The sequence below is a fragment of the Antechinus flavipes genome, chromosome 4 (assembly GCF_016432865.1).
Source record: "Antechinus flavipes isolate AdamAnt ecotype Samford, QLD, Australia chromosome 4, AdamAnt_v2, whole genome shotgun sequence".
Lineage (NCBI taxonomy): Eukaryota > Metazoa > Chordata > Mammalia > Dasyuromorphia > Dasyuridae > Antechinus > Antechinus flavipes.
In genome coordinates this window covers 96705291-96724218 of record NC_067401.1, presented here as the reverse complement: position 1 = coordinate 96724218, position 18928 = coordinate 96705291, and the positions used below count along the sequence as shown (strand labels likewise).

Genomic DNA, 18928 nt, shown 5'->3' with positions numbered 1-18928 from the left:
CCACCACCCCCATTCCGAAAACACACACACACACACACACACACACACACACACACACACACGTCCTAGATTAGCTAGGGGCTGGGCAGACTCCAGTTCTGAGAATTGTCAAATATTTCAGAGTAGCCCCTGGCAAACAGGCAGCCTCCTATAGACAGACCTTCCCATGCTTCAATATAGACTCTAAGAAATACAGAAACATTCTGCCAACCTTAGAACACTACAGACACCAGTACATGGACCTGGTTCAACACCAGGTATGTTTCCAAAACCCTATGGCTTCCAGCAACATCAGCCACCTTTCCTCCTAACCCTCTGGCCTAGTACCAGACATGATGGTTTCCCCTGCAACATTAATGCAACCTCAGATAATCAGCTTGGGCTTGCAGCCCCTGGCACAAGAAGCCTGGGACAGTGTCCCATCCACATTAGGAATAGAGGTCAAATTTAAGAGAAAGGAAAAAGGCCAAAAAAGATGAAAGGGGGGAAAAAGGAATCTGATCATAGAAAGTTATTATAGTGACAGGGAAGATAGACACAAACTCAGAAGAGGACAACAATGTCAAAACACCTGTGGACAAAACACCAAAGAAAAAACAAGAAGTAGTCTGATGCTCAGAAAGAATGGAAAAGCTCAAAAAGGAACTTTAAAATCACATAAGAGGGGTAGGAGAAAAACTGGAAAAAGAAATGACAGTGATGCATGATAATTATAAAAAAAAGAATCAATGGCTTAGAAAAAGAAAAAAAAACTGCTTAAAAAGTAGAATTGGTTAAATGGAAGAGAAGATATAAAAATCCATTGACGTAAACAACTCCTTAAAAATTATGATTGTCTAAATAGAAAAGAAAATGCAGCAACTAATTAAGAAAACAACTCCTTACAAGTTAGAATTGGGATAGTGGAAGCTAATGACTTTATGAGATATCAAGAATCAATCAAACACATTCAAAAAAAGAAGAAAAAAAGGAAAAGAATGGAAGGAAATGTAAAATACTTTATGGGAGAAACAACTGATTTGGAAAATAGATCCAGCAGAGATAATATCAGAATCATTGGACTACCTGAAAGCCATAATCAAAAGGAGGACCTGGATGGCATCTTTTAAGAAATTATAATGGAAAACTGTCCTGTTTTTCTGGACCCAGAAAACAAAATAGGCATCGAAAGAATCTACCAATAACCTTAGGAAAGAGATCCCAAATTAAAAGTATCAATGGACATTATAGTTGAGTTTCAGAACTATCAGGTCAAGGAGAAATTATTGCAAGTGGCCAAAAAAAAAAAATCAAATGTCAGGGAGCTACAATCAGGATCACACAAAACTTAGGAGCTACAACATTAAAATGTCTGGGATATCGGAAAATGATATTCTGGAAGACAAAGAGCTAGAACTACAATAAAGAATCATTTACCCAGCAAAATTAAACACACTAAATCAAAGGGAGATAAGGGTCATTAAATAAAATAGTAGGATCTCAAAGGAGAAGACCAGAATTAAGCCAAAAATTTGGTTTCCCATATGAAGATCCAAGAGAAACATAAACAGATTAAAAAACGTTATTTCTAAGCATAGAACTGTTCCATATCACTTTTGATTAGAGAAATACCAATTGAAACAATTCTAAGGAATCACCTCACATCTATCAGATAGGCTAATATGATAGACAAAGAAAATGATAAATGTTGAAAAGAATGTAAGAAAATTGAGACATTAATGCACTGTTGGTGTTATGAACTGATCCAACCAATCTAGAGATAAATTTGAAACTATGGCTCAAAATGCAAACAAACTATGCATATCCTTTCATTCAAGCTATATCACTACTAGGTCTGAATTCCAGTGAGTTCATAAAAAAAAGGAAAAGAATGGAAGGAAATGTAAAATACTTTATGGGAGAAACAACTGATTTGGAAAATAGATCCAGCAGAGATAATATCAGAATCATTGGACTACCTGAAAGCCATAATCAAAAGGAGGACCTGGATGGCATCTTTTAAGAAATTATAATGGAAAACTGTCCTGTTTTTCTGGACCCAGAAAACAAAATAGGCATCGAAAGAATCTACCAATAACCTTAGGAAAGAGATCCCAAATTAAAAATATCAATGGACATTATAGTTGAGTTTCAGACCTATCAGGTCAAGGAGAAATTATTGCAAGTGGCCAAAAAAAAATCAAATGTCAGGGAGCTACAATCAGGATCACACAAAACTTAGGAGCTACAACATTAAAATGTCTGGGATATTGGAAAATGATATTCTGGAAGACAAAGAGCTAGAACTACAATAAAGAATCATTTACCCAGCAAAATTAAGCATACTAAATCAAAGGGAGATAAGGGTCATTAAATAAAATAGTAGGATCTCAAAGGAGAAGACCAGAATTAAGCCAAAAATTTGGTTTCCCATATGAAGATCCAAGAAAAACATAAACAGATAAAAAAACGTTATTTCTAAGCATAGAACTGTTCCATATCACTTTTGATTAGAGAAATACCAATTGAAACAATTCTAAGGAATCACCTCACATCTATCAGATAGGCTAATATGATAGACAAAGAAAATGATAAATGTTGAAAAGAATGTAAGAAAATTGAGACATTAATGCACTGTTGGTGTTATGAACTGATCCAACCAATCTAGAGATAAATTTGAAACTATGGCTCAAAATGCAAACAAACTATGCATATCCTTTCATTCAAGCTATATCACTACTAGGTCTGAATTCCAGTGAGTTCATAAAAAAAAAGGAAAAGGATCTACCTGTGCAAAAATATTTATAGTAGCTCTTCTTGTGACAAAATATTGGAATTGAAGATATGCCCATCAATTGGGGAATGGTTACAGGAGCTGAGCTATGTGAATGTTAAGGGATACTATTGTGTGATAAGAAATGTTGAACTGGCAGATTTCAGAAAAACATAGAAAGACTTGTACAAACTGATACAAAATTACATGAACACAATCAAGAAAATATTGTACACAGTATCAGCAACAATGTATGATGAGCAACTATGAATGACTCAGCAAAACAATGATCCAAAGACAAAAAAAAGATTCATGAAAGAAAATATTTTCTGCATCCAGATAAAGAACTGATGGACACTGAATGCAGATTGAAGCATTTTCCCCCACTTATTCTTTTTCCTGTTTTCCCTCCTTTGATCTGTTTTTCTTCACAACTTTGACTAATATAGAAATGTGTTTCACATATGTATAACCTATATCAAATTGCCTAGCATTTTCAGAATAGAGAAGGGGAGGGAGAGAGAAAATTTTGGAATTCAAAATTATATAAAAATGAATGCTAAAATTGTCCTCACATGTAATTGCAAAAAAAATCCTATTTTATAAAAACTGAAACTCAAAACATAGACTTTAATGGTTTAAAATCAGCATGATAGTAAGTTTCCAGTGGAGAACCATAGGGACATATAAAAGGTCCTCTGTTGTTTAAGAATTTTATCAGTGAACTATTGACATAGGTGTCATATTCATTATATTTACAGATGACACTATACAGTGCTAACACACTGGGAAATAGAGTCAGGATCCAAAAAAATATCTTAACTAGAACATTGGGCTGAATTTTTTGTAATAAATTGCAACTCAATGCGAAGAAATATAAAGTCTTGTATTTAGATAAAGAAAATCAACTTTAAGATCATGAGAACTGAGAGACATAGCAAGATTGAAAAAAAGATCTAGAGATTTTAGTGGACTACAAGGTCAATATGAGTAAGAAGTGTGATATGACAGCCAAAAAGCAAATGTAATGTTGGGCTGCATTAAAAGAGGCACAGCTTCCAGAAACAAGGAGATAATAGCTCTTCTGAACACTGCCCTTGTCAGATCTCATCTGGAACATTGTTTTCCATTCTGGGCACCATCATTTTAAAAGGACATTAGGAAGTTGGAAAGTTTCCAAAAAGGGCAACCAAAATGGTAAAGTGTTGAGTCCATATCTTAGGAAGATCAGTTGAAATGATTAAAAATAATTAGCTTAAAGAAAACTCAATGGATGACATTAGTAAACTTCAAGTACTTGAAGGAATGTTTTATAGCAAAAGAAATAGGCTTATTCTGTCTGGTCCTGGAGGGCATAAGGAGGAGTAATCAATGGAAGATACAATGAGGTATATTTAAGCTAGTTGTCAGGAAAAACTTCCTAATAATTTGAGCAATTAAAATAATGGAATGTACTACTCATCAGAGTAATTTGTTTCTTTTCCTTGAAGTCTTCAAGCAGAGAAGGGGATTCCTTTTGGTTACTGATTGGGCTATGCAATTATCAGTTCTCTTCCAATGCCAAAATATTATGATCCCATCATTCTGTCATCCCTATAATAAGAATCTAAAATATAAGTTGGAATCCTATTTGGATTTATTTTAGCAAGAACATGAAATAAACTAGCAATATAGGTACACTGAGTAAAAGCTCTGAATATTAATTTTATTATGTTAATTCATGAGGTTTTTAACTTTGTAGGGGATTCTGTTTTTCTTTTGTGAATTTAGTTATTATTATGCTATATCTGTGCACAATTCCTTTTCTTCAAGAGTTTAGGATTGGAGAAATTTGCAGAAAGCAACTATTTGGCTGCCTTGGTGGTCATATGATCTGCCTTCCTTTTTTCCTTAGTCTTCTCTCTTTTCCTCCATCTGAGCAGGTCTATTTAGTCAAAGTAAAATCTAATTACTAATTCCAGAACTATTAGTATGACTAATTCATAAAATTCAAAAAAATCTTCCCCCCAAAAAATAGCCTTATCAACAATCATATGGATTAACTAACTAGATTTACACAAGGAATTGTCAACTTAAGTAGATCCAAATTCCTTCCTCCATCATATACAGCTTTTCTGGCTCATGGCCCATCTCTCAACAGAAGTGAGGAAAATGGCCACAGTGCAACTGGTACACAATCACACCTGCTGGTCTATGTCCTTGGCTCCATATTCCAAATCCTCATTTAGCTTGAAGATTAGCCAGCTCTACATTGAAACTTACTATGAAGGTGATATAAACCATTTGCTTTGAACTAGACTGGTAGATGACAGAGGAAACAATTTTATTCATAAGTGTACTTAAATATTATGGGTGAAGCATTACTTGAGGTACTTGGGGGATGTGAAGATAAGTAAGAAATGATCCTTGTGCTGAAGTAGATTGTGATCTAGTGATAGAGATAAAATGATGTATGATATTACAATGATAAATTGAAGCTACTAAATACAATAGAAGCTACTAAATTAAATACAGTATGAGAGGGAAGGAAGACTGCTCACAGGAGATGGATCACAGGAATGATCTTGGGATTAGAATGGGCTTTAAAAGATAGGGAGGAAATTAACAGTTGAAGAGTGATTCAATCAAGGCATAAGGAATGATGGGAGCAGATGAGAAAATACAAAATATGCTTGGGGAACAGTGTCCACTTTGGCTAGAAGATAGAGTGAGTGAATGGTATTCACATAAGATAAAGCTGAAAACATAAGGAAATGCCAAATTGCTAAAGACATATAAGGTTAAGCAAAGGGGGTTAATCTTTATTTCCTATGCTGTAGGAAGAAGAGAAAGTCTTTTGGGTAGAAGAGCAATGACTACATATATGCAACAGAAAGAATATTGTGGCAGCAATATTGAAGGGGATATAGAAAAAGAAGACATAGAAAGACACATTAATTGGCTATTATTGCATTAACACTAGAAATTACTAATGAGGGTCTATTTTAAGGTGGTAGCAGTGGGAATAGAATGGGGAAAAAATAGATGAGGAAGCCATTATGAAGGTGAAATCAGCAGGATAACTGAGTAGATTTGAGACATGAAGGAGAATCACAGTCATAGAATTTCATGTTCCTAAGGGACCTCAGAGGCCACAGTCTAGCCAGTATCTGAAACAGCAATTCATTCAACAATCCAGGATCATCTCTAGTCATTATGACCTTTGTCAATGATCCTGAAGGAGAGAGTGAAACTGATGACTTTACAGTTCTGCCTACTTAAATCCAACTAGTTACAACTCAAGACATCACTCTCCTGATGTCATTGGTCCTCTTTGAGAATGAAGGATGAACTATAATCTGACAAGTGGCTACCTTGCATCTTGAAATCCTCTTGTGAGGGGGAACCCTTTACGTACTGAGGGAATTCATTCCATTTGGAAACCGTCTCAATCATTAGGAAGTTTTTATTTATATGAAATGTACCTTTGCAATTTTCAACAACTTCTCATTTCTTTATGGTCAAAAAGAATAGGTCAAAGTCTACTTCCATGTGGGAACCTTTTAAATACTTGAAGAAGCCATATAAACCCTGTTTTCTCTTTGACATACTAAACATCCCTAGTTTTCTTTAACCCCTAATATTCCATATTCCATATTAGAATACATGGTATTCATTCATGGTCTTTGATTCCTTTACCATCTTGGAGGTGTGAGTAAGGAACATTTAGTTAATTTAAAAAGAATTAGACACATGTAGTTAATTTTAAAAGAATGGAGTTAGGAAAGACAAATTTGATTTATATTCATTTTATTTAGTTTTTATTTGAATTCTATTGAATGAAAAACCTACCAAATATTTTTATAACTTATATTGGAGCTTTTATACTGTGAAACAATATTACATCAAGCTAGTTACTCCTGCCTCAAACATTAGTTTTTCATAAGGAAAAAAACATGGCAGGCAGGTATCTTTCAAATCGGTTAGATAATTATTGTTTGGGACATTAGTATAGGGTTCAACTCAGTTTTATAAACAGATGTCCCAATATCATTTAATTTGTTAGTGTCATAAGTAAACAAAACAGTGTGGGGAGATATAACAGACTTCTCCTCAGCAGCCCATATCTGCCATGACTTTAACTATGGTTGATTGATCCACAACTTACATACAAATGGTATGTCAATAGTCTTCATATGCTTATTCTGTCTAGAGGATATAAATTTTGAAGGAAGAAAAGGCATTTAATAGGCAGAGGTCTGGGGAGAGAGTATACCCGAAACTACTTTATGGTCATGGCTATAAAAGGAGCAGAGGCAAGAAATGATAAACTGAACTTCCTTTTGGCTAGAATATAGAATGACTAAAAGGGTGAGAAGGCATGGTCCAGTGATTCTGAAGAAAATCTGGAGTCATATTCTGACACTATGGGACCTCCAGCAAGTGATCTAACTTCTTTGAATCTTTATTTTCCTCATCTATGAAATGAGTAGAGTGGAATGAGTAGACTTCAAAGATCTATGCCAGTTCTAAATTGAATATCCTATGTGCTCCATTTAGCTATATTCTACCTTGTCAAAATCCTTCTTAAAATATGGTGTCCAGGACTAAATACAGTCTTTGATATAGTCTGACCATAGCAAAACTATTATTTTTCTTGTTCTGGACACTATCTATGGCAGCTCTGGGGCAGAGTAGATAGAGTTCGGGGAGGAAGTGAGGAAGTGAGGAAGACTGAGTTCAGAACTAGCCTTAAAAACTCAATCATATAATCTTGGGGAAGTCACTTAACCTCTCTCTGCCTTGGTTTTCTCAAGTGCAAAATGGGAATAGTAACAGTGCCAACATTGTTGTGAAGATCAAATAAGATATTATTTGTCAAGCATTTAGCATGCTGCCTGATACACAGTAGGTACTTAATAAATGCTTGTTTTCTTCCTCTTTACTTAAAACAATCTAGAATAGTATTAATGAAAGGCAATGTGATGCAGAGGAAAGATCACTTGATGTGGAGTCAGAAAGAGATGTGGATTCAAATCCTGTCTCTAAACCATACTAGCTATATAGCCAAGGGCAAGACATTTAATTTCTAATAACAGCCTCAGTTTTGTTGTTGTGAAATACAGATAATGATACCAGTCCTGACTACCTTAGGGGTTTTTTGTAAGATTTACATGGGTTGATGCATGTAAAACATTAGAGAAGTGTCTCCTTTAATGGGATCATTAGCTTTTTGACTATCACATCATCAGGTTGACTCATTTTGAGTATGCCCTAAAATCCCAAGAGCTTTTGGGCATGAATTATTCTTCAGTTGTGCCTTCCTAATCCTGTGGTTGTGAAGTTTATTTTTTTATTCCAAATGAATAACTTCATATTTCTCCCTACTAAATTTCATCTTTTTGGATTTGGTTCACCTTTCTAACCTGTCAGTATTTTTTAAATACCTGACTGCCATCCAGTATGTTAGCCATTTCCTCCACAGTGCATAATCTTCAAAGTTGACAACCATATCACTTTTGTTTTCATCCAAGTCATTTATAGAAAAGTGTCTCAGCCAGCTATGTTCACTCTTTAATTCCTCCCCCATACTCTACTTTTGACTTTAATAACTCTTTCACCCTGGAAGATCACACCATCCCTGGAGTCTTCCTCTAATTGGTTGGGTTTTTCCAGAACTTCTATTTTAAGGAAAGTACCCAGATCATTCATGTTCACTCTTTCATTTACTTTCCAAAATCTTTCTCTATGAACTCTTCCTACCATGTCCCCTTCATGGATATTTTTTCCCTCTCCTCTACTTTTTTACCATCCACCTATGTATCATCTTCCCTATTAGAATGTAAGCTCCTTGAGAGCAGGGGCAGTCTTTCTTTTTTGCTTGTATTTGTATGTTCCATGCTTAGTTCAGTGTCTGGCATGTAGAAAACATCTGTTGACTTGTTGATATAGCACTGGACCAAGGCATTCCACTCAAGACTTCCCTTCAATTTCCACTCATCAAAAGCCTTCGACATCATACATATTTTCTTTTATTTTGTTACAGTCTGGAAGATTTGACTCTTCTCATTGCCAAGGCCAAGGCTATCCCTTCTACTAACACTATTGATGCCATTTCCTTTGTTTGCTTCTTCAATCACACCCTCATCTTGCCTTTTCTTTACCTAATTTTATGTACTTCCTGTTGCTATTCCACTTACATGTTCAGATCATTCCCATAAATTTAATTTTAAAAAATCTTTTACTTGAAGCTACATCCTCATCAAGCTATAAAACTATATCTCTCCCTTTCATGGTCAAACTCCTAAAAACAACCAAAAAAAATCATTGTCCTCTATACTGATTGCTTCTACTTTCCTCCCACTCACTCCTCAATTTATTCCCTTCTAGAGTCTCACACTTCCACTTAACTGAAATTGCTCTCTGCAAAATTACCAAATTCTTTTAATTGCTAAATCTGATGGTCTTTTGTCAATCTTCATTTTCTTTAGCTCTCAGCATTCTTCCCACTCCTCTCTAGCTTTTTGTAACACTGTAACACTACTCTCTCCTGATTTCCCTCTGTACATCTAACTATTCCTCAATTCTTTTGTTGTGAGCATCATCAATGTCCTCCCCCAACTCTGTTCCCCCCACCACATGGGTGTCATTTATGGCTTTGTTGTAGAATCCCTCCTCTTCTCTCTTGACATCCTCTTGATGATCTCATTAGTTACCATGGATTATGACATCAAGGCAGAAGACTCCTACATCTATATCTATATGTTCCTATATCTATCTATAGATATCATCCATATATATATCTATTCATCTCTCTATATAACCCAACTATCTGTCTCTCTGTCTGTCTATTTATCCATCTATTTATCTGTCACCTTAGGTTCTTACTTGAGTTACAGGGCTACATCATCAACTACCTCTCTCCAGTGAGAGATGGCTGCCATAACCATCTCAAAATGACATGTGCAAAATGGAACTCCTTATCTTTTCCTTCCCCAAGTTCATCCCTCTTTCAAACTTCAATATTTTTGTTAAATCTCAGTCACACAGGATTACAACCTCAGAAGCATTCTTTATTTTTTACTATCCACCTCCCAATATTTAATAAGTTATTTGATTTTTCTGATGCTATTTCTTTTTTTTTTAATAATTTTTTATTGATAGAACGCATGCCAGGGTAATTTTTTACAGCATTATCCCTTGCATTCACTTCTGTTCCGATTTTACCCCTCCCTCCCTCCACCCCTTCCCCGGGATGGCAAGAGTCCTTTACATGTTGAATGGGTTGCAGTATATCCTAGATACAATATATGTGTGCAGAACCAAACAGTTTTCTTGTTGCACAGGGAGAATTGAATTCAGAAGGTATAAATAACCCGGGAGGAAAAACATAAATGCAAGCAGTTTATATTCATTTCCAGTGTTCTTTCTCTGGGTGTAGCTGCTTCTGTCCATCTTTGATCAATTAAGGCTCTCTTTATCAAAGAGGTCCACTTCCATCAGAATACATCCTCAAACAGTATCATTGTTGAGGTATATAATGATCTCCTGGTTCTGCTCATTTCACTCAGCATCAGTTCATGTAAGTCTCGCCAGTCCTCTCTGTATTCATCCTGCTGGTCGTTCCTTACAGAACAATAATATTCCATAATGTTCATATACCACAATTTACTCAACCATTCTCCAATTGATGGACATCCTTTCATTTTCCAGCTTCTAGCCACTACAAACAGGGCTGCCACAAACATTCGTGCACATACAGATCCCTTTCCTTTCTTTAGTATCTCTTTGGGGTATAAGCCCAGTAGAAACACTGCTGGATCAAAGGGTATGCACAGCTTGATAACTTTTTGAGCATAGTTCCAAATTGCTCTCCAGAATGGCTGGATGTGTTCACAATTCCACCAACAATGTATCAGTGTCCCTGTTTTCCCACATCCCCTCCAACATTCCCCATTATCTTTCCCTGTCATTCTAGCCAATCTGACAGGTGTGTAGCGGTATCTCAGAGTTGTCTTAATTTGCATTTCTCTGATTAATAATGATTTGGAGCATATTTTCATATGTCTATAAATAGTTTCAATTTCTTCGTCTGAGAATTGTCTGTTCATATCCTTTGAGCATTTATCAATTGGAGAATGGTTTGATTTCTTATAGATTAGGGTCAGTTCTCTATATATTTTGGAAATGAGGCCTTTATCTGATGCTATTTCTACAACCTCTTTCACATCGATCCCCATCCCTCTACTTACATAGCCACCATCCTAGATTAGGCCTTCATTATCTTTTGCCTGGACAATTGCAATAGCAATAGCAATAGAGTTCCCCATCTCAATTCTCAATACTCTCCAGTATATTTTTCATATAGGTAGCTTTCCAAGTGATGTTTTTAAGATATAGGTCTGACTATATCACTTCCCTTATCAAAATGCTCCAGTGGTTCTTTTTGTTTCTAGGGAGCTTAAACATACACACACACACACACACACACACACACACCATACATTCATAAATATATACATGGATGTATATACATATATATATGTGTGTGTTTGTGCATGTGCATACATGTACAACTGGTCAAGGCTCCTGGTGAGGAGATAAGTAATACAAAGAATGGGTTGAGTTGAGGAAAAACTCTTTCATCTTTGTCATTGTATCCCCAGCACCTTTCACATAATAGATTCTCAATAACTAATAGTTTTTAGTTTTAATAGCTAGAATTTACATAGTACTTTAGATTTTTGTAAAGTATTTTATATATGTTATAGCATTTAATATCATCTGATCCTCACAACAACCCTAGGAAAAAGGTGTTATTATTATTCACATTTTGTGGATGTTCAAACAGTATGAAGGAGATTGAGTCATTTGCTTCATGGCAAAGAGGTAAAGTGTCTGAGGCACTCAGCTTTGTCTGACTCTTAAGTTTAATATTCAATTCATTATAGCATATAGCTACTATAAGCAAACTATATGTGTGCCTTTCTTTTTTTTTTTTAATAAAGGCCTTTCATTCAGTATCTGTACTATCCTCTATGATTCATCAAATATTACTAATAATGTTTGAGGAGTTACAACTGCCAGTTCTTTCAGTAGCTAAGATTTAGTTCAATCATACCTGTTCACTTGAACTCACTAAGGGCAACCAAGCAGACTCCTCATTTATCTTGAGCTTCTGTTCCATGTCATCCCCTTTTGTTCTAATCTTCTCAATCCAAAGATTGTTCGATTGTTTTCCTTGAAAAAGAAAATAAGTAAAATAAAAGGTCTCTCTGTCATATATCCTCTCATCTAACAGAGCCTTTAATTCAATAACTTCTTTGATCCTTCTCTCATCCTTAACTAAAGCCTTTTTTTTTTAGCATTCATCCCCAGACTCAGCTCATTATGAATGTTAGCACTCCATTATTCTTAAAGGGTTATCAATTAGTCAAAAAAATTTATTAAATATCTTCGAAGGGCCATGTACAAGGCTGTGGCTTAGAATACAAACACACACACACATACACAAAAAGACACAGTTCCTATCTATGAGGAATTTCATTGATTCCTAACAAAATTATATAATTGATTATTTAAAAGGGTAGTTTCCAACATTTGGAAAGGCAAGCAATAATCATTAAAACATAACATGGTTTCATCAAAAAGTCAGATTAGCCTCATTTCCTTCCTGTACAGAATAACTGGACTTGTAGAGAAGATGAATACTATTCTTATACTTAAAAATTCAGCAAAACAGATGATTGTCTTTCATACTATTCTTATAGCTAAAGTAGAAAGATATAGTCTAAATGATAATGCCACTAAGTAGATATGACAGGAGTTCTTAACCTGGGTTTCAAGAACTTATTTCTAAATTTTTTTAATATTTTGTAATATAATTGTTTTCTTTTTTAAAAAATTACATGCATTTTATTTTCTTCATTTAAAAATATTACTCTGAAAGTGGGGCCAATAGACTTCACCAGACTGCCCAAGAGATCCATAACCTAATACATTTAAGAACCCCAAAACATGGTACCAGTTGAAAGACAGAATCCCCCCAAAAAGTTATTAATGGACCAATGGCAATTTTCAATTCCATTTAATTCAATTCAGCAAGTGTTTATTAAGTACCTACTATGTGTAAAGTGCTCTGATAGATGTTGTGAATATAAAGACAAAAATGAAATAGTTGCTGCCCTTAACAAACTTACATCCTATGGCAGGGAGAAGAGGAGAACATATAAAGAAGAACATATAAATTCAAGAGGAGAGAGAGAACATTAATCTTAGGAATACCTTCCAAAAGGAAGCTATGGGTTTAAGAAGCTGAGTTTCGTTTGGGATATGTCAATTTGAGGTGCCAATAGTTCATCTAGAAGATATCTCCCAGGAGGCTGTCAGAGTCTCTGTCCCACATTTGTGCTATTTTTTTTTCTCCTAACTTATTGTCTATTTCCTCTTTCTGTCCAGGTGGCCTGTTGTATACTTCCATGACAGTATTACTTCTGCTGACCCTATCTTGATTTTCATCCAACTCTTCCACTCAGAGCTTCCCCTTTCATTTTGCCTCCTAAGAGAATATCTGCTTAATAGGCAATGATACTCCTCTACCCCTTTTATATATTCTGTTCCTTTTTGTACAAGATATTCTTTTGAGTGATATTAATAATGATGATGGTAGTTGCTTACATTTATAAAGCATTTTAAAACTTGCAAAGCACTTTCTACTTACATTAACTCTTTGAACCTCAAGAAATCTATAACTATAGATGTTATTTAACCTTACTTTTATAAACAAGGAAACTGAAATTCATGAAGTATGAGACTCCAGCAAAGCAGATGACAGTCTTTCATACCATTCTAAAGTAGAACGGTATGGTCCAAAATGATAATGTAATTAAGTTGATATGACAGTTCTTTTTTTTTTTTTTTGGGTAAAAATTTTTATTTATTTAATATTTTTATTTTCCCCATTTACATGCAAAACAATTTTTAACATTTGTTTTTAAAAATTTGAGTTCCAGATTCTTTCCCTTCCTCCCTATCCCACCTTCCTTTAAGAAGATACATGCAAAGTTATGCAAAATAGTTATATAAAAGTCATGTTGTTATAGAAAACATAATCTTCACTCCCCCAAAAAAGCAAAAAAAATCCTCAAGAAAAATACAGGGGAGGAAAAAATAGAGAGAGACAGAGAGGGATGGAATGCTTCAATCTGCATTCAGACACAATCAGTTCTTTCCTGGATATGAATAGCATTTTTCATTATACATCCTTCAGAGTAATCATACATCATGGTATTGCTAATTGTATCCAAATTCCATTGTATTGCTAAGATTAGCAAAGTTATTCACAACTGATCATCCTATAATATTGCTATTACTTTATATACAGTACATTTCATTTTGCTTAACTTCATGGAGTACTCTTCAGGTTTTTCTGAGAGCATACTGCTCATCATTTCCCATAGAATAATAATGTTCCATCATAATTACATAGCCCAATTTGTTCAATCATTACCTAAATGATGGGCAATTGTCAATTTCCAATTCATTGCCCTGAGAAGAGTGTATCATAGGAGTTCTTAACTCATACAAGGTCACAAAATCAGTAAGTGTCTAAAAGAAGGTACCCACAGTGTTTTCCTTGATATCTCATTCTAAATTCTTTCCATTAGGCCAAAATGCCCCTGTAATATACCAGCCCCAAATCCTATTCCTCCAATTTCTTTGATACCTGGAAGCCAAATTTGCAGTCTTCTCCATTCAAATCTCTCAGTTTTTTTATTCATACTTTGTATTTGTATATAGCTATCTGAAACCATGGGTTTTACTACTAACTCTCTTCTTTTAAGTTGACTCCTGTGAATTACCAGTCTTTTATTTATCATATTTAGCATATTGGCTCCCAGTAGGTCTTGGGAATTCCAATATTCCAAAGCATTGGGGTTTAGTGATGGAGATAGTGTTGACAGTATTGCAGTTTGCAATACATTGAATCTTGATCATCCTACATGATCATCAATAATGTCTTCCCATGAATTCACCACATGGGATCTGCCGAACATGCTAGGGGCCTTCCTTACATTCTCTTAGCATTTTTTTTTTGGATAAAAATGGAGCATGTAGATAGTTCATTGATTACCCCTTGTTTTAGCTATGTGCCCAACCCATTGGGGTGGGATGGGAGAGAATTTTACATTTCTTTAGTAATATTATATTATTTTTTCTTCATACTTCTTCACTTGTAATGCAGAGTGTTTATACCTAAGCATGTACCTCTTTGCTGTCTTTTGATTGATTCTAAATTTATAATTTTCAGACATTCAATACAATGTCATTAGACCAATATAGTTTTGTTTTTGTTTTTCTTACAAAGACAAATCTTTGTTTCAAGGAGAAACTTGGGTATCATTTAAAGAATGGTGAATTTCCAATAGGTTTGTTAATTAGTTTTTAACTGAAAGGCAATCCAATATATTTTCTTTGTTCTGTTCAATTCTGGGCCTAATTCACTGACTATTTTCAAATTCTGTCAAGACATATGCACTGGAGCAGCTACAGTGGTACAATGGATAAAGCAACTGCCTTAGAATCAGAAGGACTTGCAAGCAGGAGTTAAAATCTGGTCCTAGACAATTACTAGCTGTGTGACTTCAGGCAAGTCATTTAACCCCAATTACCTCCAAAAAAAAAAAAAAAAAAAAAGAGGTCTGCACCGATGAGTAAGTCCTATAAGTTGATCACTCAGTTGTATATCAGATCTGAATAATAGACTTTCTTCATCTACTTAGGTTTTTTTTGGTAAGGCTAGTTAGGTTAAACTCTTCCATTAATTATGGATCTTGTTAAAGAAATGGCTCTGTAATATTAATATTATATGTAATATGTAATATTCTGGGGCTTAAATGGAATGAGCATAGTATCATTTGCAAATAGAAGCACCTATAGGATCTCTTCATCCTTACAGAATCTGTTTTCTATGTGGATTTTACATTTGATCTCATCCATGAAAATAGAAAACCCTTTGGCAAGCAAACTTTTCCCTCTTTTATTCTTGGCTTAATATTAGTTATCTGAGACTAATCTCTTGATATATCTTTCAAGAAATCTTGAGTTATTTTAACATATGCTTGAGATATGTCTTGTTGAAAAACAGGTCATGTGTTATTATTTTTAACCAATTAAAGTAGTTTTTTTAAAAAAATTGACAAACAATAAGCACAATGGGGTCTTGTATTTTCTAGACATTTCAGTCATTTGTGTGCTTGTGAAGATATGATCTCCTCTGACATATTGCTTGCCAAAAAAACTGTTTCCTTCTAATATCCTCATCAAAGCTGTCCTTGATCTCTGTGAAGATTATTGTCATAAATTTTGGAAAGATTGGAAAGCAGGCATGTGGGTCAGGCGTTATTGGTATTCTGGGTCACTTTTTGTGAATAATAAGGTCTATTTTTTTTCTACACTTTTGGATTCCTCCCCTCTTACATATACATTGGAAATTAATCTTCCAATGCCATTAAAATGTTGTCACCTCTAATAAGAACTTTTTCTATATGTGTTTATCCTAGTCCAGCTGCTTTTCATATTTTTTTTTCCCTTTAGTATCATTTTTCACTTCCTCAGAGAGCACATCTGGGACTGTGATTTTAGAGTACATATGAGATAGTTCCAATGCCCTTGATGATGAAAAAAAAAGATTGGTTATAGATTTATTTACAGATCTTTTCCATTTTTATCTGTTGGTTGTTCTCTTTTCAGTTTCATCCTCATGCCTCTGTGATGACAGGTCTTAGTTGGGCTTCCAAATTATCTTTAAACTTTGTTTTTCCTCTTCATTCTATGGCTTCTTGTTTTATGAGGTACTTCTCCTGATCAATCTATTTTTATTTAGAAAATTTTACAAATGAATTTATAAACTAATTTGTTTGGCATTGGAGATACAAGACAAAAATATCTGATATATCCTATCTTTCCCTCCATTTTAAGGTTGCAGTATACTTCATCAGATTCAAATATATTTAGAGAACATCATAATGGACTCTTTCCATCCTACTTATTAATTCTCTGAATAATCTTAATATCCTCACTAGTTTGTCCTCCTTTCCTCCTGTCTCAAAAGCAAAAATGATTTTCTCCTCTTAAATTAATCTGTTTACATGGACTTTTAATCTGATCCCAATCCATGTTTTTTATCTACTGATTCTTTTTAAAATTTTACACTTTTGAACTTAAATAGAATTTTAAAGAACATTTATAGCATATATACCGCATAACACAAAACGAGAATTCTGCATGAAACTATGAATCTCCATTTCATACTACTTGATTTTTTCTTTAAAGTATATAATATATTCTGTCCTGATTATCTGTACTCCTTTCTGAATATTCTTCTATTCTCTTTTATGCATTTAAAAAATTATAATGGCCTTGTTTTTTTGGCATCACTATTGCCCCCTCTTCCCTGAAAACATAAAGAAAGTCATTTATTATAAATAAGCATGATTAAACAAAATGAATCCACACAGTGGCCTTGTCTAAAAATGTAAGCACATTGAGTTTATCATCTTTCTGTAAAAAGGTGGATAATATGCTTCATCATAAGTTCTCTGGACAGATGGCTGGTCATTAAATTGTTCAGAGTTCTTAAATCTTTCAAAGTTATTTTTCTTTACTTTATTGTTCTATATAAATTGGTTGCCTGATTCTGCTTGTTTCATTCTGAGGCAGTCATTGGTCATTTCTTATGGCGTGATAACATTCCATTATATTCAGATACCATAATCTAAAGAAGTAATCTAAAGCAACTCTCTTATGTGATAATTATTTTTTTTCCTTTTACCTCTCTTAGTCTCCTCTTTGGAATAAAAATATTTGGTTTGTTTCTGTCTGTTCCATTACTGATGTTATACTCCTTTAAACTCAATTCCCATTCCCATTGTTTCTTCGTTGAATATGTTTTTTTTTCCATCAACCTGTGTCTATGTTCAATCTAACTTTTTTTCAGAAAAGAATGAGGTTTAACTGATATCCACTCTCTTTCCTCCATGTTTTTGCATTTTTTTCTTCTTGTCTACTACAATTATTAAATACAGCAAGTTGTATCCCCTCCTTCATTCTTTCTATACTAATGTATTCTCTTTTTTTTTTTTTGCTCTTTTTTTCCTTCCCATCTTTAAACTTGCAGAACACAACAAATTTACCCCAAGACCTCTGTTTTTCTTAGATTTAACTCCTTGATGCATTTCAAGGATATTAATGTTCTGATGTGACACTCATTTCTAAATTTATTTGGAATATTGTGTTTGTATTTCAAAGTTCCTACTCAGTTTGGACTTGTTTTTTTTCCCATCAGGAAAGCCTGAAAGTCCTCTAATCCATTAAAATTCCATTTTCCTCAGATTTTCAGGATAAGGTAATATCCTGGTTATACATTTATACATCTTACCTTAGAAATATTGTGTTCCAGGTCATATGGGATCCTAACTGTAGTTCTTTGGTATTAGAACTCTTTTTCTGGATGCTTGTTGTATATTTTCCTTTATATAGCAGCTTTAGATTTTGGTTGTGATATTTCTGGGATTTCTCCTTTGGGGAATGAATTTCTATCTTTACTTTGCATGTCAGTTCTAATAGATCTGGACAGTTATTACCATGATTTCTTCAAATACAGTGTTCAGAAGTTTGGGGGGGGGTTGGGGGAGTTGTATCATAGTTTTCTGGGAGCCTTAACTTTTCTTGTACCTATTTTCCAGTTCACTTACTTTTTATGTCAATCTTTTGATTTGCGATATAACATTTCTCTCTGTCTCCTATTATCATTGATTTCTATTTAGTCTGCTCTTTTGCTTAGGGAGTCCATTTCTTGGGTAAGGTTTAAGAATTTATCTTCTAAACTTCTTCTAAATCTTACTTAAAAAAACACCTTTAATTTTATTTTTATCTTGCTTCATTTTTTTCATATTTTTCTTGTGGAAAATCCATTTTCCCTTTTGAGTCTTTATTTATAGTTGTTATAGAGATAGATTTCCAATAATTTTTGATAGTTGTGGGTGTTTTCTTTGATCTACTCATTTTTCTTCCTTTAGTTTCTGACCTGAAAATTTACTGCAGAGTAACGCTTCACCCTTACTTGATTTCATTGTGAGTTGCCCACATTCTTACTCTGTTCTCCATCTCCTAAGGTTAGCATTATTACTTCCTCAG

The 18928-nt window shown here is 34.2% G+C and overlaps 1 long non-coding RNA gene across 1 annotated transcript in view; it reads right to left on the bottom strand.

Annotated features, from left to right (window-relative positions):
* Positions 1–8117: 8117 nt before the first annotated feature.
* LOC127559644 (uncharacterized) overlaps positions 8118–18928 on the bottom strand; it is a 128374-nt gene continuing 117563 nt past the window's right edge. The window contains exons 3-4 of the long non-coding RNA XR_007953175.1: positions 11853–11971; positions 8118–10357 (exon numbers count right to left, since the gene is read on the bottom strand). This is a non-coding gene — a long non-coding RNA (uncharacterized LOC127559644). The remainder of the gene's footprint in view (positions 10358–11852; positions 11972–18928) is intronic.